General features: G+C 41.1%; 1 pseudogene; it reads left to right on the forward strand.

Annotated features, from left to right (window-relative positions):
* The first annotated feature begins 16879 nt into the window (after positions 1-16879).
* On the forward strand, positions 16880-17341 carry LOC110550391 (small ribosomal subunit protein uS10-like; annotated as a pseudogene).
* The last annotated feature ends 376 nt before the right edge of the window (positions 17342-17717 follow it).

Below are 17717 nucleotides of genomic sequence, written 5' to 3' on the forward strand. Positions count from 1 at the left end.
AACTGAATCATCAAAGCCCACCCACCCCAGCATGGGTGGCAGCTAATAAATGGTGGAAACTTGAAGCTTACTGAACAATTTGCTGGCAGCTCTACAGGCTGGGGAGTATCTCATTCAGTAGCTCACCTGGTGTCTACCTCATCCAGCTATTGCCACTGATCTCAAAGTGTCTCTCAGCACGTCTTATTGGTTGTATATGCTTAAGGAGCCTAGTGAATCTAGTCAGTTTCAGGGATTTGCTGAAGCTTTTGTGCTGTTTGCTTCCTGAGTTTCAATGAGCTTCTCTTCAAGGGAGATTTTAATCTCTGAGGAAACTAATATACAATAGTATATGAGAGGCACATATATCTCTTTCAGTTTTATACCGAACTCTGCAGGTCAAATTTCACTGGCCATCTTGGTAGTAGCTTGCTAAGTACCTTTGTTAGACTTATAGTCACACAGTACCCAGCATGATCTAGGCAGTACCCAGCATGATCTAAGCATCAGGCTGCACTCCAGAGGCTCGGTAAGAAAGACTCAATCACTATTCACAAGAGGTCCAGAATGATCAAGTGCAAAAACAACCTAATATTCATTGTTTTCTGAGATAGATGCTTGCAAGCCAAAGATGTTTTATAATATACAGCTTCAGAAAACAATGCATCCCCTGCTTCAATAACTCTCAACTGAAAAGGAATTCAGTTGGGATGAGTTTGTCTACAGCCATTCCTTCTAGATGTATTGGTCACAGCTCTCCATTTGGTGCTGATTTCTGTCTACTTGACTCTCACTGGACATGGAACAGAGGAGAATCTTTGGCCAATTGGTACCAATGGTCTCTGGCCAATGATATCTTCATATGGTCAGTTTCTGATTAGTACTATACTCTGCTTCATTCTTAAAAAGTAAACACCCTTCAAGTACTAGTCAGTCTTGGCTCTTTAAGCCAGCAGTGAGAATTCTCTGTGTATTTCCATTTATATGCCTTATTTTTAGCTAGATTAACAGCTGCCCAGGGATATCAGCTTAAAAATCCAGCACACAGCAGGAATTAAATAAGTGTTGCCTCAAATGAAATGAAACGAAGTTAAAGATGGTAGCATTATTTTCTTCAAATTAGGTACACACAAGTGCATACACTTACACACAAGTGCATACAAGTCTAGGGACAGAAAGGAGATAAGCAGGTCACAGGTAAGGCTTGTGAGGTCACATGGCAATCTCCTGCTCCTACAAATGTTCTTAGCTGATTCATTCACTGTTGTCTCTATGTGCTTGGCTGGAGGGAACATCTTACAGAGACTGGGGGATTTGATAGACTCCTAGTCATGCTGCGAGATTAGACAAGTCCTCTCCAGAGTCACACATCAGAAATTAACATCCCTGCTGGAGGACCTTTTACTGTGGGGAGCATTTGCAAGAAGTCAGTCTAATAGCTGGGTGCTGTGCACAGTAATTACCGGAAATAAATGGAACAGGGTGGGTGGAAGGCAGGGGGACAAAACCATAGGCACATGTGCTGTGTCCGACGCAGGATCTGAGAGCCTGCGCTTACTGGTCCTTCGCTGGTAAGAGCTGAAAGCAACAATGTTTTGCTCTGTGTACAACAATGTACACAGAGGAATGACTGTCATGTGGTGGGTGGAAAGATGAATTAAAAGTGTCATGAGACCTGGGAAATCAGAACCCAGCATTCCCAGGAGAAACAGATGGATGCAGTGACAGAGGGCAATGAATGACATTTCCTTTACAGTTCAAAGTGAACATGGGAAAGGACTTGCTTGCCTTACAACCTCTTCAGAGATTCTGATGTCCCTGCCAGTGCTCGAATCTTCACCTTCCTAATTCTAATCTGTGCCTTTTCCTTCTCTATCCTGAATTCTAAGTGAGCAAGTGCTTAATGATATCCAGTGCACCTGAAACATTCAAGAGGCATTTATCTCAACAGTCATGGGTCAGGGATAGTATTGTTAAGATGAGTCTGAGGTGCCACTGCTGTGTACCAAATGCCTGGTGAAAAGTCCAAGAAGCATTGCATGTGTCCCACTGAGGAGGAGCTGTGTGCCACAGGGACCTGCTCATAGGGAGAAGAAACAGAAGGAACTTCATATGGGAAGTCCCCTCTGCTGCACGAAGGTGCAGGAGACTGTTACGGATGTTGCCATTTCAATGTAGGACCCTCAGACACATACACTCCAGCCGATTAAAAGATGGGCCCTGTGTGGAAAGGCTTCACTAACATGGACTATGTGGCTTCCTTTCCTCCCTGGAGCTCAGGTGAAGAAAACATGAAACATTTATAAAACAAAACAAACAAAACATGAAGAGCATTTGACCAGAATCTACTGACTCCTCTATAAATGGCTAAAACTGATAAAGTTATCTTTATAGAATGAAATCAAGAGGATAAATATAAATGTGAAAGATGAAAGTAAAATTATAGGATTGGTTTTTACATGTCGAATATAATAGACCAAATTCCCTCTCCCTTCCCCACCTGTGTGTGTGTGTGTGAACAACGTTGCAAAACTTTGTGTTACATTGGCTTTTGTGAATTGGAGTTGTAGTTTATTTGCTTTGCATATGGAAGATCCTGTGTTCAATCCAAATACCACAAAAAACTTAAATTAATTATTTTTGTGGTCTCACCTCTGACTTTCTCCCCTCCCCATTTTTACTGTCTGCACACCTCAAACCTTGGCTTACAAACCGCTTCTGTCTCCCATCCATTTCCTCTTCCATGCACCCCACTTCCTTCCAGAGAGTTGTCTCGGATTTATAGAGGCCTGCTGTGCAATATCAGAGTGAGGTGGGGAGGCTTGAGGTGAACCATCTAAGCCATTTCATTTTGACACCATGAAGGAGAACCAAGAACGGGAAAGGAAACAGAGGACATAGCTATAAAGGATATGCCATTTAAGCTGAGGCCTGGAGATATGATGGGTATGCAGAGGGTAAATGGATAGGAAAGGAAGATCAACTGACAAACCAGATTCCCTGAGCAGACCCACCCACTTCCCTTGTGTTTATACCAGGGCTTCATGTGCTAATGAGCAGATGCAGGAAAAATTTTAGAAGCTGTACAATGACCAGACATCTAAGTTCTTTTAACCAACTTCATTCTCATTCTCAATACCCAAGGGAGTTTGCTTTTTAATTTACAGGGTGCCCTGATAAATTGTAAATATGAATCTTATAGTTATCTTATTCCATCTGTGGACATCTGTGATTTTTTATTTTTTATTTTTTAAGAATACTAGTATTTAATTGCTGTGTAGTATTCCATTGTGTAAATGTACCACAATTTCTGTATCCATTCTTCAATTGAGGGACATCTGGGTAGTTTCCAGATTCTGGCTATTATGAATAAAGCTGCTAGGAACATGGTTGAGCAAATGTCCTTATTGTGTACTTGAGCCTCTTTTGGATATGTGCCCAGGAGTGGTATAGCTGGATCTTGAGGTAGCACTATTGCTAATTGTCTGAGAAAGTGCCAGATTGATTTCCAAAGTGGTTTTACAAATTTACATTCCCACCAGCAATGGAGGAGGGTTCCCCTTTTTCCACACCCTCTCCAGGATATGTTGTCACTTGAGTTTTTGATCTTAGCCATTCTGATGAGTGTAAGGTAAAATCTCAGGTCTTTTTTATTTGCAGTTTCCTGATGGCTAAGGATGTTCAGCATTTCTTTAAGTGTTTCTCTGCCATTTGATATTCCTCTATTGAGAATTCTTTGTTTAGCTCTGTACCCCATTTTTTTAATTGAATTACTTAATTTGTTGGACTGGAGCAACAGAACCCAAAAAAATCTGGGCCCAGACTGATATTCCAACCAAGGACCATTCATGGAGATAGCCTAGAACCCATTGTACAGATATGGCTATGGCAGCTCAGTCTCCAAATGGGCTCCCTAGTAAGGGGAACAAGGGCTGTCTCTGACAGGAACTCAGTGGCTAGATCTTTGATCACCTCCCCCTGAGGGGAGGAAGCAGCCTTACCAGGCCACAGAGAAAGAAAATGCAGACAGTCCTGATGAGACCTGATAGGCTAGGGTCAGAGGGAAGGGGAGGAGAACTTCCCCTAATGGACTGGGGAAAGGGCATGAGGGGAGAAGAGGGTGGGATTGGGAGGGCCAAGAGGGAGGGGTCTACAGCTGGGATACAAAGTTAATAAATTGTAATAAATAAGTAAAGTGAAAAAATAAAAGAAATACCAGTCTTAATTCACAGTGCATAATGATCTCTTGTGGAATGGTTAATTCTTGGGGCTTCAAGGACTAGAAAAAGGTTTTATTTTGTTTTCTTTTTTAAGAATTTTTAATTTATTAAAATTTATTCACTTTGTATCCCAGCTGTAGCCCCCTCCCAATCCTGCCCTCATGCCCTCTTCTCCTCCCAGTCCACTGATTGGGAAGGTCCTCCTCCCCGTCCATCTGACCCTAGCTTATCAGGTCTCATCAGGACTGGCTGCATTGTTTTCCTCTGTGACCTGGTAAGGTTGCTCCCCCTCAGGGGAAGGTGATCAAAGAGCCAGCCACTGAGTTCCTGTCAGAGACAGTCCCTGTTCCCATTATTAGGGAACCCACTTGGACACTGAACTGCCATGGGCTACATCTGTGCAGGGGTTCTAGGTTATCCCCATGAATGGTCCTTGGTTAGAGTATCAGTCTCAGAAAAGACCCCTGTGCCCAGATTGTTTGGTTCTGTTGCTCTCCTTGTGGAGCTACTATCCTCTCCAGATCTTTCTATCTCCCCATTCTTTCATAAGATTCCCTGCACTCTGCCCAAAGTTTGGCTATGAGTCTCAGCATCTACTCTAATACCCTGCTGGGTAGAGTCTTTCAGAAGCCCTCTGTGGTAGGCTCCTGTCTTGTTCCTTGTTTTTGCCCTCTTCCATTTGCCTTTCTGAATGAGGATTGAGCATCTTAACCAGGGTCCTCCTTCTTGCTTAGTTTCTTTAGGTGTACAGATTTTCGTATGATTATCCTATATTATATGTCTAATATCCATGTATAAGTGAGTGTATACCATGTGTGTCTTTCTCAGTATGATCTTTTCTGGTTCCCACCATTTGCCTGCAAATTTCATTATTTTCTTTTTTTAATTACTCAATAGTATTCCATTGTGTAAATGTACCAATTTCTGTATGCATTCCTCAACTGAGGGACATCTGGATTGTTTCTGCAATTTGTTTCATTTCAACTTTCACATTTAATCTTTAATCCACATAATTCCATTATCCAGTGAGACCTGAATTGGCCCAGCTTCACTTCTTATGCTGTTCATGTAAAGACCATTTTTTTCACTTTTTCAATGTGCTAAAAAGACATAAACAAAACGGTCAATCCCCATCCTGAAAGGCAAAGAGGATGGACATCAGAAGAAGAAGAAAACAGGAAACAACCTCGGAACCTGCTACAGAGGGCTTCTGAAAGCCAGAAAAAGAAAACAGGAAACAAACTAGGAACCTACCACAGAGGGCCTCTGAAAGCCTCTGCCCTGCAGACTATCAAAGCAGATGCTGAGCCTGATGGTCAACTGTTGGGTAGAGTGAATGGAATTTTATGTAAGAAGTGGGAAATAGTAAGAGCTGGAGAGGACAGGAACTCCACAAGGAGAGCAACAGAACAAGGAAATTTGAACACAGAGAACTTCCCAGAGACTCATACTCCAACCAAGGACTATTCATTGAGATAACCTAGAACCCCTGCACAGATGTAGCCCATGGCAGTTCAGTGTCTAAGTGGGTTACATAGTAATGGGAAGAGGGACTGCCTCTGACATAATCTGATTGGCCTGCTCTTTGATCACCTCCCCCTGGGGGGGAGCAGCCTTACCAGGCCACAGTAGAGGACAATGCAGCCACTTTTGATGTGAACTGATAGACTAAGATCAGAAAGGAGAGGAGAACCTCCCCTATCAGTGGGCTTGGGGAGTGGCATGCATGCAGAAAGGGGAGGGAGGGTGGGATTGGGAGGGGAGGAAGGAGGGGCTTATGGGGGGATACAAAATGAATAAAGTGTAATTAATAAAATAAATAAAATTTTAAAAAGACATAAATAACAAACTCTCCCAGACACAAACTCTCCAAAGACACAAACAAACAAACAAAAAAAAAGAAAGAAAGAAAACAAAAGAAAAACAAACCAACAAATAATCACAAAAGCAAGTATTCTCTCTCTTTTGAATGCGAAGTGTGTGAATTAGTATGTGGGCCTCTTGGGCTCTTTTCCTTCTGTTTGTTTTGTTCAATTCTGATATGTTAGTTTTATCATTATATAATATCATATTATATTATTATACTATCTCCAAGAAGCCTGTTTGTTTCCTAATGAGACAGACATTGCAGCATGAAGGGGGAGATAGGAAGGAACAACGAGGAGTACAGACAAGAGAAAACATAATCAGGATTTATTATATGAGGGAAAAAGCAATTTTCAATAAGAGGGAAAAAAGAAAATTAAATATCTGGCAAGAATATCCAAAGAAAAATAGAAGAATGAAAATAAAAGTATGTGAGTGCTAAGTAAGGTATGACGCTGGTGATGCCACTGTAAGACCTAGGGTCTCACAGCTCAGGAGTTCAATCACGCCCTTCCCAGAAACTCCCCCAGACCAAGACTCGTTGCAAAAGCAAGAGGTTTATTTACCATTGTACAACGGGGTCACCCTTGCTGGTCAGCAAAGAGTGGCACCGGGAGACAAAGGCCTTTAGGTTTTTAAAAGAAAAATTGCGGGAAATTTGAAGTTTTAGTTTTGGCAATTTAGGATTGGATGAGGAAGCTATAAAGTAAGATAATTGGTTAGTCTTAGGTGCTCAAGCTTAGCCAGTCCTGCCAAGTGTGGATGCAGCTGCACTTTAAGGTGGGGGTGGTTAGCTCATCCTTGAAGATTAGGGCTGCGGGCTCTTGGCCGGAGGTCAAAAGCTACTCAGAAGAAGTCTAGGTTCGTTGCTAAGAAACGCTATCTCAAGGACAAGGACAAGGGTCCTTCTTTTGCTGAGTGAAGGTCATTGCTTGCTTGCCCTTTTTTTATATCTGTCCTCACGGATAGGGTCACATTTCTTCACTCTCTGGAAAGGTACTAAGAGGCTTTAGCTTAACCTGGACCTAAAACTCAAAACTATAGGCTTTAGAAGACATATAGGTTACAAAGTTAGCCTAACCCTTTCATTTCCCCCTTCTCCTTGTAACTGCTTCAATCATGAAGCAGCTGCAGAGTGAGAATTTTATCTTAAGAAAAAAAAAAATTTTTTGACTCAACATTTCAGCCTGTAGAATGGGACAATGGGCCAATGATCCGTCTTCTGTAATTTTTTTATGCTGATGATGGATCATTGAAATCTCAGTTTAAAAGAGGCTGAAATGCTGGTCAAAAGTTGGGGAGAGTACATGGGTAAAGATTACTAGGAGCCAGTCAAAGGCTGGTCAGTGAGGCAGTCCTTAACAGTCTCTGGTTAGTTGATCCAATTGAAGAGACAGAGAGCAGTCATGTCAGCTTCCAACAAGTCCAGATTTCAGTTTGCAGCCCAGAGTCAACCAGGTGAAAATCTGCTGAGACAAATTCAGACTAGAGACAGAAGTTAAGATTTGTCTGTTAAATGGAAAAAGTGAGGAATCCCAACACCAGGGAAAAACTCTTCTGGGATCCATTTGAGCTATGCCAGATCTAGGTCTTATGACCTTTTGATTTTTATAAACTCATATAAATTTTTGGTACACAAAAGGAAACTCAGAGAAGTAACATACCAGCAAATCTAATACAGCAACATTTTGAGAGTAACAGATAAAAACTATATCCAACAGAATTGGTACCAGTCAGCTGTTTGTTTTATATCTTTTATAAACAACTTAAGTGTGTCCATGTGGCAGCCTTTTTGGAGTTAATGGCATCTGAGCAGCGGAACTCAGCTTCTTGGCTATTTTTTAAAGTCCAGTCTCTCACAGACTGACCTTGGTGGTCTTACAATGGACTGCTCTGACCCTGAGAAACTCCGTGCAACCATAGTAACCAGACAGCAGGCTCTGTGTAACCTTGAGTAAACTCTCCTATATTTTGGCTAAGTAAAATTGCCTGCGTGAGAAACTGCTTGTACTTTTTTTTTATTTAAGTGTTAACCTGACATCCATTAAATTGACACTTTGATCAGTATGTAGACCAACATTTTTTAGATTTTTATAACCTGAACTCCTATATCCTCAGACCCTATATAAACCTTATATTTTTTTTATTTAACTATTAATATAAGACATTGGCAACTGATGTAAAGCCTGTGAGCAGGGCAAACCTGTTTTGTTTTTGTTTTTTTTTTTAATACAAAAGATATAGTACCCAGTAGTTTTAACTAACTAATGAACTGTCCAATGAGCTGATAGTGAACCTAACTGTCTGCTCTTTAACTGCCAAGTTACTGTTAACTAAGCCTAGCCTTTTAGCCTAGCTGTCAATGTGATCAGAGACCTGAGAAGGATAAATTATGAGCTAAGTAAATGTACCAATCAAAATGACAGAGATAACTAGTTAGTCCATCACCTAGGCAGTGTCCCTGGCTCCTGTGGTCTCCTGGCTTTCTGAGCAGAGGCAGTCCAGCCATCAGGCATAGAGGATGAGAAACTGCTGCTGTGGAAAGAGGAACAGGAGAGATTGACCTCACCTTGCCTCTCACAATGTGAGACAATGGCTCTTCAGGTGTCCCTGGCTTTGTCCACAGTTTAGGCTGGGCCCTAGCAGTGGGCCAGTTGGGGCAGTATTTCCCAGTGGTTAGCATACCACAATCCAGAGTTGCAGTCATCTGTCGTTGTCCAAATCTTCTCGGAGACCTTGGGGAGCTACTGCCAGGATTTTGGGACTTTCTGTCACAATAAACTTACATATGTTAAAATGCCATATTCATCAGATCTCTGATAAGCTTGAGGGCCAGCATATCTGAGTTACTCTGTTTTTATCCTCTGTTTTAAACTGTGTCCTATAAAACAGAATGCTATTTAATCTAGTTTTAGCATATTTCTGAGATGCATGTTTTAGAACTATATATTTTAAGACAAACAGACAAACTTTATAGTTACCCATCCTAGGCTTAACCTTAAAAAAAAAACCCTATACAAAGACACTAGGTAGAGCTCAACATCTTAACCAACTGCAGTCGTTAGCATAGCTTTAAGTCTGCTCTTTCTGAACTAAAATTAAAGCAAACATTTTAATCAGATACAGTTTATAGAGGGGCTAGCAAATCTTGCTGATCACTTTGTATTAAAATTGAACAGTAAAAAGCTTTGCACTTAACACTAATCAGAGGACTGAACATAACTGAGAGACCTAAACAAAATGGTGGTAAACTCATGTCTCCACCCTCTTTATCTCTGAACCAGCATGGTGGCTGGCCACGTGTAACTGAACTCAGCTGGAAGTCCTAAACAAATATGCCAGCAAAACTACAGCTTCATGTGCTCTCTATTCCTGAACCATCATGGCAGCTAGCCATGTGTTAGCACAGGCTGTGACTGACAATACCAAAAATAGCTATTAGGTGCTGTTGATGATACAGCAAACACTGGGGAGCATCCATAATCCCCCACAACCAAAAGTTTTAACATAGTGATCAAATAAGTTTTAGAACCAACTGCATAACAGAACAGTACAGAACACTTTTAAACTGTATGAATTATTTTAGCCATACCAAACCTATTAGCCAGAAATTTTTCCCCTTAAAAGAGCATAAAAAAACATTTTGCAATGAAGAATCACCAGCCTTTTAAATGAATTATAACATATTTAAATACAGTTGTTTTTTTTTTTTAATCATATTAACTCTCAGGCTTTATATAATACATCCACTAACCTTCTGCAACATCCTATATACCTTCAGGTTTTTAGCTTTCTTTTTCTGGCTTAACCGACATTTTTGCTTTAGACAAGCTATTTTTTTTTAATATCTCTTGCTCACTCTTTTTTTTTTTTTTAGACAACAGGAAAACTCTCATTATTTTTTTTTCCAAGGGTTGGGAAACTGTTTTAAGTTCGTTGTTGGACTGCCCAAGAGTTATTGCTTAAAAAATCTGATAAACTGTAAATGTTTTATCCTCTTAAACATTTAAACAATTTTTAAAACTTGTCCCTGCAATATCAAAGCAAAGTATCTTTTTTAGGAGTGAATTTACAAAGCATAACCATAATTTTAAAAGTCAAAACCAGATTTTAAGACCAAAATTTATCAGTGAAAACAACCCAATCTTCAGAACCAATATCAACTTAGAATAAGACTTTCTTCTTATCCTAAAGGAAATAAAATCATTTTGACTCAGAGATTTTGCAACCTTTGTTCTTTTCCTGAGCCACACCATGTGGCAATTTATATTGTTGTTATTTAAACATATGTATTTATAGACCCTGCAAACACATAGGCACATATACGTGTTTAAAACAAGAATTTGAATTTAACCTTAAAACATACCCAATTATTTTTTTTATCATATCAACCATTTAAGACCAGTTGAAAACAATCGTATAATGGCCATATATTTAAACAGACAGACTCAGCTGTAATTCTAAACATTACAGCAAGTGCAGTTTTTTTTTTTCTAAATTACTGTTTGATCTGTAAGTTGCAAGCCCCCTAGGTGGGAGGAGGGAAGAGAGGAGCAAGAGGGCGTGGTGAGCTCTTGCTGCTCACTTCCCTGCTAAGCTGGCATGAAGGCAAGGGGGAGGAGTTTTTCCTCACTCTCGGCAGCCAGAGCAGCTCCTATCATGGAGCAGCTACGGTGCCAATCCCCGCCTAGCCATGTCTAAGGACTTCTACCCAGCAAGCCCATGAGCCTTGCCTGCTCCCTTGGCTCCCTTGTGAGCTCTACTGTAGCTTACCTCCCCCGCAGGTCCTGAACCTGCTTCCTGGCTGGGCCTCTCCCCTCCCCCGTGCTCTTTGGCTGTCCATCGCAACAAGGGGATGGCGCATCAAGCCCATGCCCTGCTGGGTGTGCATTGTTATTCCACAGACGCTCAAGTGCCTGAGCACCGCCTGCCCAAGCTCCAGCCCCAGCTCCACATGTCTCCCCAGCCACCCGAAAGCATTCCCTCCTTGGCTCCCTCGGGAGGGAGAGCACACTGCTTGGTGTCCTGCCATGCAGCCATGTGCACTCCCGGGCCAAGTTCTAATTTTAACTATCCTCTGTCCAAATTTTTATCAGTCCAAGTCTACCAAGAAACAGACACAGAAAAATACATACATACATGAGAAACACAGGATTTAAATTGCTGGGGGAGCAGAATCTCTCTGCTCCTCCCTGTTCACAGAAAGGGGCAAGCTGAGTGTCCTACAGGATGTCCCATGGACTTGGCATTAATGACATGTCTGTCTGCCTTAATGAAACCGTTCCAGGCAAGTGGCCTCAAACCACTCAGGGGACTCAAACCCCTTCTACAGATGCTCTCAAGCTAGACCATCTCCCTGTCAAAAGAGTCAGAGAGGCAACAACAACAGAAACACAAAGAATCAGGCAAGTAATCAAACAAGGACACCCTTGTGAGTGGTACCACAGTGCTCTGATAGAACGGCTGCCTGGTGGCGGTCGTTCTCTATTAAAATCAGACGGGAGGAGGACCGTCTCAGATCCAACCTCCCAAACGGAAACTTGGGGCATCCCCCAGTTCCCAGTCAAGCGATATTCTGACACCGTCTGTCAATCGCAATGACTGATCAGATGACCAAAAAGGTCCAGATAGGCGCCTAAACTGAAACAGATTGGTACCACAGAAATCTAATTGAGAGGCTGCCTCATGGCAGCCATCTCTGACAAGAAACAGATTGGTAAGACAGAAACAGACTAACCTGTTCCGAGCTCGACCTCTGAGTTCAGTCTGATGAGGGTTGGGGAAGGGGCATGCCCTTTCCCGGCCAATGCACCAAAAATGTAAGACCTGGGGTCTCACAGCTCAGGAGTTCAATCACGCCCTTCCCAGAAACTCCCCCAGACCAAGACTCGTTGCAAAAGCAAGAGGTTTATTTACCATTGTACAATGGGGTCACCCTTGCTGGTCAGCAAAGAGTGGCACCGGGAGACAAAGGCCTTTAGGTTTTTAAAAGAAAAATTGCGGGAAATTTGAAGTTTTAGTTTTGGCAATTTAGGATTGGATGAGGAAGCTATAAAGTAAGATAATTGGTTAGTCTTAGGTGCTCAAGCTTGGCCAGTCCTGCCAAGTGTGGATGCAGCTGCACTTTAAGGTGGGGGTGGTTAGCTCATCCTTGAAGATTAGGGCTGCGGGCTCTTGGCCGGAGGTCAAAAGCTACTCAGAAGAAGTCTAGGTTCGTTGCTAAGAAACGCTATCTCAAGGACAAGGACAAGGGTCCTTCTTTTGCTGAGTGAAGGTCATTGCTTGCTTGCCCTTTTTTTATATCTGTCCTCACGGATAGGGTCACATTTCTTCACTCTCTGGAAAGGTACTAAGAGGCTTTAGCTTAACCTGGACCTAAAACTCAAAACTATAGGCTTTAAAAGACATATAGGTTACAAAGTTAGCCTGACCCTTTCAGCACAAAGGGGCTCACACAGTAATATGAGGAATACCTTAGAGCAAACCCATACATGTAAAGGCATCTCAAAACATAGATGACACGCAAATGCTTAGAAATAATACTACCAAATGTAAAAGATGGAATAGAAGAAACAGAAAATCTGAAGACTTCTATGTATAGTAAATAAATCTCCAGGTTTGCATAGTTGTATTTGTTAATTCTTCCAAACAGTCAAGAAAGAAATAGCAATAACCTCCTACAAACCTTTCCAGGAAATAATAAGAAACAGAGCTCAAACTTAACTGTTTTAATGGAACCTGTATTACATTGATTATAAAGTTGAAGGAAATGAGGCAAAGTATAGTTACTAGTCACTTCCTCTGTTCATAAGTAGAAAAGTCCAAAATATGATATTACCAACTAACATAATCAGCAGCTAAGTAAGATCTCAGCAACTAAGATCTCAGCAGCTAAGATCTCAGTAACTAAGTAAGATAATCAGCAACTAAGTAACATCTCAGGAGCTAAAATAATCAGCAAGTAAGTAAGATCTCAGTAACTAAGTAAAATCTCAGCAACTAAGTAAGATAGTCAACAACTAAGTACAGGTGCTTCCAGAGCCTGACCATCTCACGGAAACTCCCTTAAGATAAGCGGGATCAGGTTTAACTGAGAAAGCAGAATCCTTTCATTTTAGCAGGGCCGGAATGTAGGGAGACATTATGTTTTCATCACAGGGGTGGCAGACCTGAATTTCTTACAGTCCATGAGATTTTGTGATGAAGCTGATAGAATTGTGGAAATAGCTGTATCCTTAATTTGATGACGTGTTCCTCAGCACACATGCTCTCTTACAGCTAAATCCTAGAGCTGTGTTCTCAGGCCAGAAAAGGGGACAAGGACACTCATAGTCATAGGGCCATGGAAAATGATGCTGCAATTTGACATGTCAAATATACAAAGAATAGTTTAATATGAAGAATGAATATTAAACATCCATCATACCATTGTTCAAAGATTATGTTTTTATGTAAACATACTGAAAAATATTTTCAGTACAAGTATCAAACTTAATAAACATATTTAACAAGCTGAACAATAACAAGTGATAGAAGATAAAGGTTTTAGAAGATATTTATGGTGGTTTCAGAAACATAACATCAAGATCTCTATACAGAAAATTACTATTTGAAAACAAAAAGAAACCGAAATCGTGATGAATTAGGTGACTACATAAAATGGTTTCAATTCTCCCTAAAATGGTCTATTTTTATGCAGCTCCAATAAAAATCCAAAGAAGTATATACTCTTATTTATTTATTCTTTGTTCTTATGTTATGCTTGTTGCCTTATGTAGCTCAGATAGCCCTGGGATTCACTATGTAGCTGAGGTTGGGTTTGAACTCTGGCAATCCTGCCTTACCCTCCAAATGCTGGAGTTGAGGTGTGACACCTTGGGACCCTTTCAAAGTCTGTATACATGTTCTATAAAACTGTAAAAGGAAGTAATGTGCTGACATCACTGTATCTCTTATTCTAAGGGCATAGTCTTATCTCTTTCTATGAGGTCTTCCTTGTAGTAAGCTTTGGGGAATGTTTTATTATATAATTCTGCACACATTTTATTAGATTTATTTCTCAAGTACTTTAAATGATATTGTATATTTTGCTCTCTTTTTCAGATGTAATTCAAAGAGTATGGTATACTGTAGTAACAAAATGAGGTAAAGCTGGTTAATGCTGAAATTCCACCATGAATGAGAGGCCATGCTAATAATTTTCTTTGTTTTAAATCCTCACAAAATCATTATTGCTATTTTGTTGCTTTGTAGAGAAAAATGACAATAGCAAAAAATTGCAGAAAGATTCAACTTGTCTATGAATAACTTGCAAATTTTTCCAAAATTTTTTTATAAATTTAGACTTCTCAGACTGAACTTGATGGAAATAATGGCCAAACCAATAGTCGTTAATAAAAGAATGTAAATTCCATATGCATAGTAAGCTATCAAATCAAATAATTAGTATAATATAAATTAGCAGTATAATATAATATTACTATTTAAAACATATCAGTGAAAATGTACACTAGGATTTATATAGTTAAAGAAATAATATATGATTGAGATTTTCCATAAGTCATTCAACTATATGGCAAAGGAATTTAAGCAAGGCTTGGGATAACCCTAAAAATGGGTTATCAAGAAGACTTACTGGACATAACAGGAAACTCTTCTGATGATGGTTGAGTGGGGCACTGACTTGTGGGTAGAGCGGGAGTCATTTTATTGCTCTGTTTCTTTAGCACAAGCATAGTTGTTGTTTCTCCCTTTGATTCGTGACCTACCTAGTTTCAGGTTCTTGGCCACTCAGTGTCAGGTATGGGGTCCATCTCATGGAATAGGCCTTTCATCCAATCAGATAGTGGTTGGTAACTCCTACAACTTTGTGCCACTATTGCACCGGCATATCTCACAGGCAGGTTACCATTGTAGATGGCAGAGTTTGTAGTTGGGTTGGCGTTTAACTTTGTCTCTGGTAGTGTCCAGAGTAACTTCCAGGAACATGAACACCAATCAGTAGAGGTAAAGGCTCTACTTAGTCTCCAGCTTGACTTCCCCATATTCAATGAGATGTGTAAGTGTTCTGTTCAGCAATAAGACCTTACCACCAGTTTGTGGTGAGCAACCAAGAGTCTTGGCAACAGCCTGAGTTGTTCACAGGTTTCCAAGGGAAACTCTTTTCCCAATGATTCAACTAGATGTAACCCATTCCGGGGACTTGGTGGCAAAAAAATAAGTCTAGTATTGTCTCCTCCCCATTATTTGGTGACTCCATTTACCTTTCTATCATATACGTGTATATATACATATATGAGATATAGATAATATATATGTATTTAAGAACTTCTACACTATTGCTAAACCCTGCAGAATATTTTTCCCTGAATATGCAATGCAAGCATTCCTGTGACTGACTGAACTGTGGGTGGGCTCAGTCTTATGATTTTCCTCCTTTCTTGACTGCTGTTTCCCCATTAAAGACCTGCTGCCTCTCACTAGGAACCAAGCTGAAGAGAAGCATCTGACCCTCCTGTGCAGTGAGGGACGATGTCACACTTGGGCTCAAATGAGGGCAATAAAAGTCCATTTTTATGATTATGTATGCACAGGCAGCAGAGAAGAAACAGGAGAGGAACACAGTGTGTCCCGAAGGAGGTCTGAGAAGAGCAGGCATGGGACAGATGATTAACGAGCTTGTCAATGGCCAACGGCCATGCCTAGCTTAGCAAATGTGAGCTGAAGGTCCTCTGGGACCAGGGTCCTGGCCATTACTGCCAAATGAACAGCAGCCTCCTGGGTTAATTTAATGCTGTGGGGGCTCTGGATCCATGCTGTTCTGTTCACTGGCTGTTCAGAGTAGAGATGGCATTAGCATTTAATCCAACAGCAGATATAAGTGGCCTTTCCATACAAAAGGCCATGCACGTAAAGAAGGCTATCATGGGCACACAGGCACAAACAGACCTGAAACTACACAGCTTTGCAGGAGCTGCAAGGTGAAATGTTAACACATGCAACTTTACACAACCAATCAGTGGGAGACCTGGTGCACAAATCCAGCTGCAGAGGGTAGGCCAGAAGTGTTCTCTCCTTTCTTATGCACCAACTCCGGGCATCCAAATCCTGGACAATGCAGAAGTTCCGCACCAACTAGGGATTCTTTTGAGGAGGGATTTTAAAGTTACACACACACACACACACATGCAAATGTATACTTATCTTAGTACACACTTTCTCTAACACATACTGCGAAGTCCTTCTATTACTTAGGGCCCAGAATCCTGTCTGAGGTGACAAGGGAATGAAGAAAGGACAAACACACAAACACACAGAAAAGCTGGGATTGGGTGTTCTGGGCTCCCCAATAGAGAAGCCCCAGAAGCTTAGTATATTCATTAAATACATTTGAACAGGGAGGTGGGCTTTTTGCAAACAGATGAAGAAGGAAGCAGGTTTAATCTCTACAGGCACAGGGTCTTCCAGGGATAAATATCTGGGGTGGGGAAGCTATGGTGGACATTTTCTGCGCACTGCCAGCATTCACACATGTGCCAGAGGAAGCTCTGCCATCCCTCTGAGCATCACCGATGGGACATTTTGTCACTCCCATGGGACTGAGGCATTAGAGCCTTGGTGTTGTCCATGGCAACAAAGCATACTCACTGAGGACCCCACTCACTCAGGGCTTGCTCTGGTCTCCACAGTCTACCAAATCCTTTAAAACTCACAGGTGCTGCAATGGTTAATAAAACACAGAAATATGAGTTCACATATTTTATCATAATTTAGTTCTTCAATTAGTGTTTATTTAAAATGCCGCTCTCTGAGACATGGGTGTGCGTGTCACGGAGCTGTGTTCAGTCTGCTCCCGTCCTGACTCACTGCACTGTTCCCTCCTGCTGAAGAACAAGTCCAGCAGGAAGCTGGACACAGCCTTGGCTTTTAAAGATACTGGAAAGACGCCTGTGGAACCTGAGTTGACGATTCACCAGATTCGAATCACACTCACCAGCCACACAGAGAAGTCTCTGGAGAAGGTGTGTGCTGTCTTGATCAGAGGCACAAAGTAAAAGAATCTGAAAGTGAAAGGACTGGTGCGCATGCCTACCAAAACACTGAGACTCACTACAAGAAAACACCCTGTGGTGAAGGTTCCAAGACATGGAATCTTTTCCAAATGAGAATCCACAAGCCATTCAATGACTTACACATTGAATGGAGATGGTTAAGCAGATTACTTCCATCAGTATTGGCCAGGAGTGGAGATTGAAGTCACCATTGCAGATGCCTGAGTCAACTATGTTAATAAATTGACTTAACCATTAACAAAAAAAAAAAAAAAAAAAAAAAGATTTTTTTTCCTGGAATCCCTCTAGGCTAATATTATAAAAAGGATTTTTACTAAACAAGTCAGGAGCCATAATCCCAATACTTACCCATTTTTAACAATCTACTTCCAAAAGTAAAAGAATATTTAGGTAGAATACAAGAACATTTGAGATTCCCTTTCTTTCCTCAATCTAAGATAATTGGAGCATCTTGCTGCTTTCACTCAATAGCCCATCTGTATGGTGAGGAGTGAACACCTACCAGTCTTCCTGAAAGGCGGCAATTGCAGTATTGACTATGCCAGTAAGTGCTGGTATTGTACCTGTGAATTGCCATGTA

The sequence above is a fragment of the Meriones unguiculatus genome, chromosome 3 (genome assembly GCF_030254825.1).
Source record: "Meriones unguiculatus strain TT.TT164.6M chromosome 3, Bangor_MerUng_6.1, whole genome shotgun sequence".
NCBI classification, from domain to species: Eukaryota; Metazoa; Chordata; class Mammalia; order Rodentia; family Muridae; genus Meriones; species Meriones unguiculatus.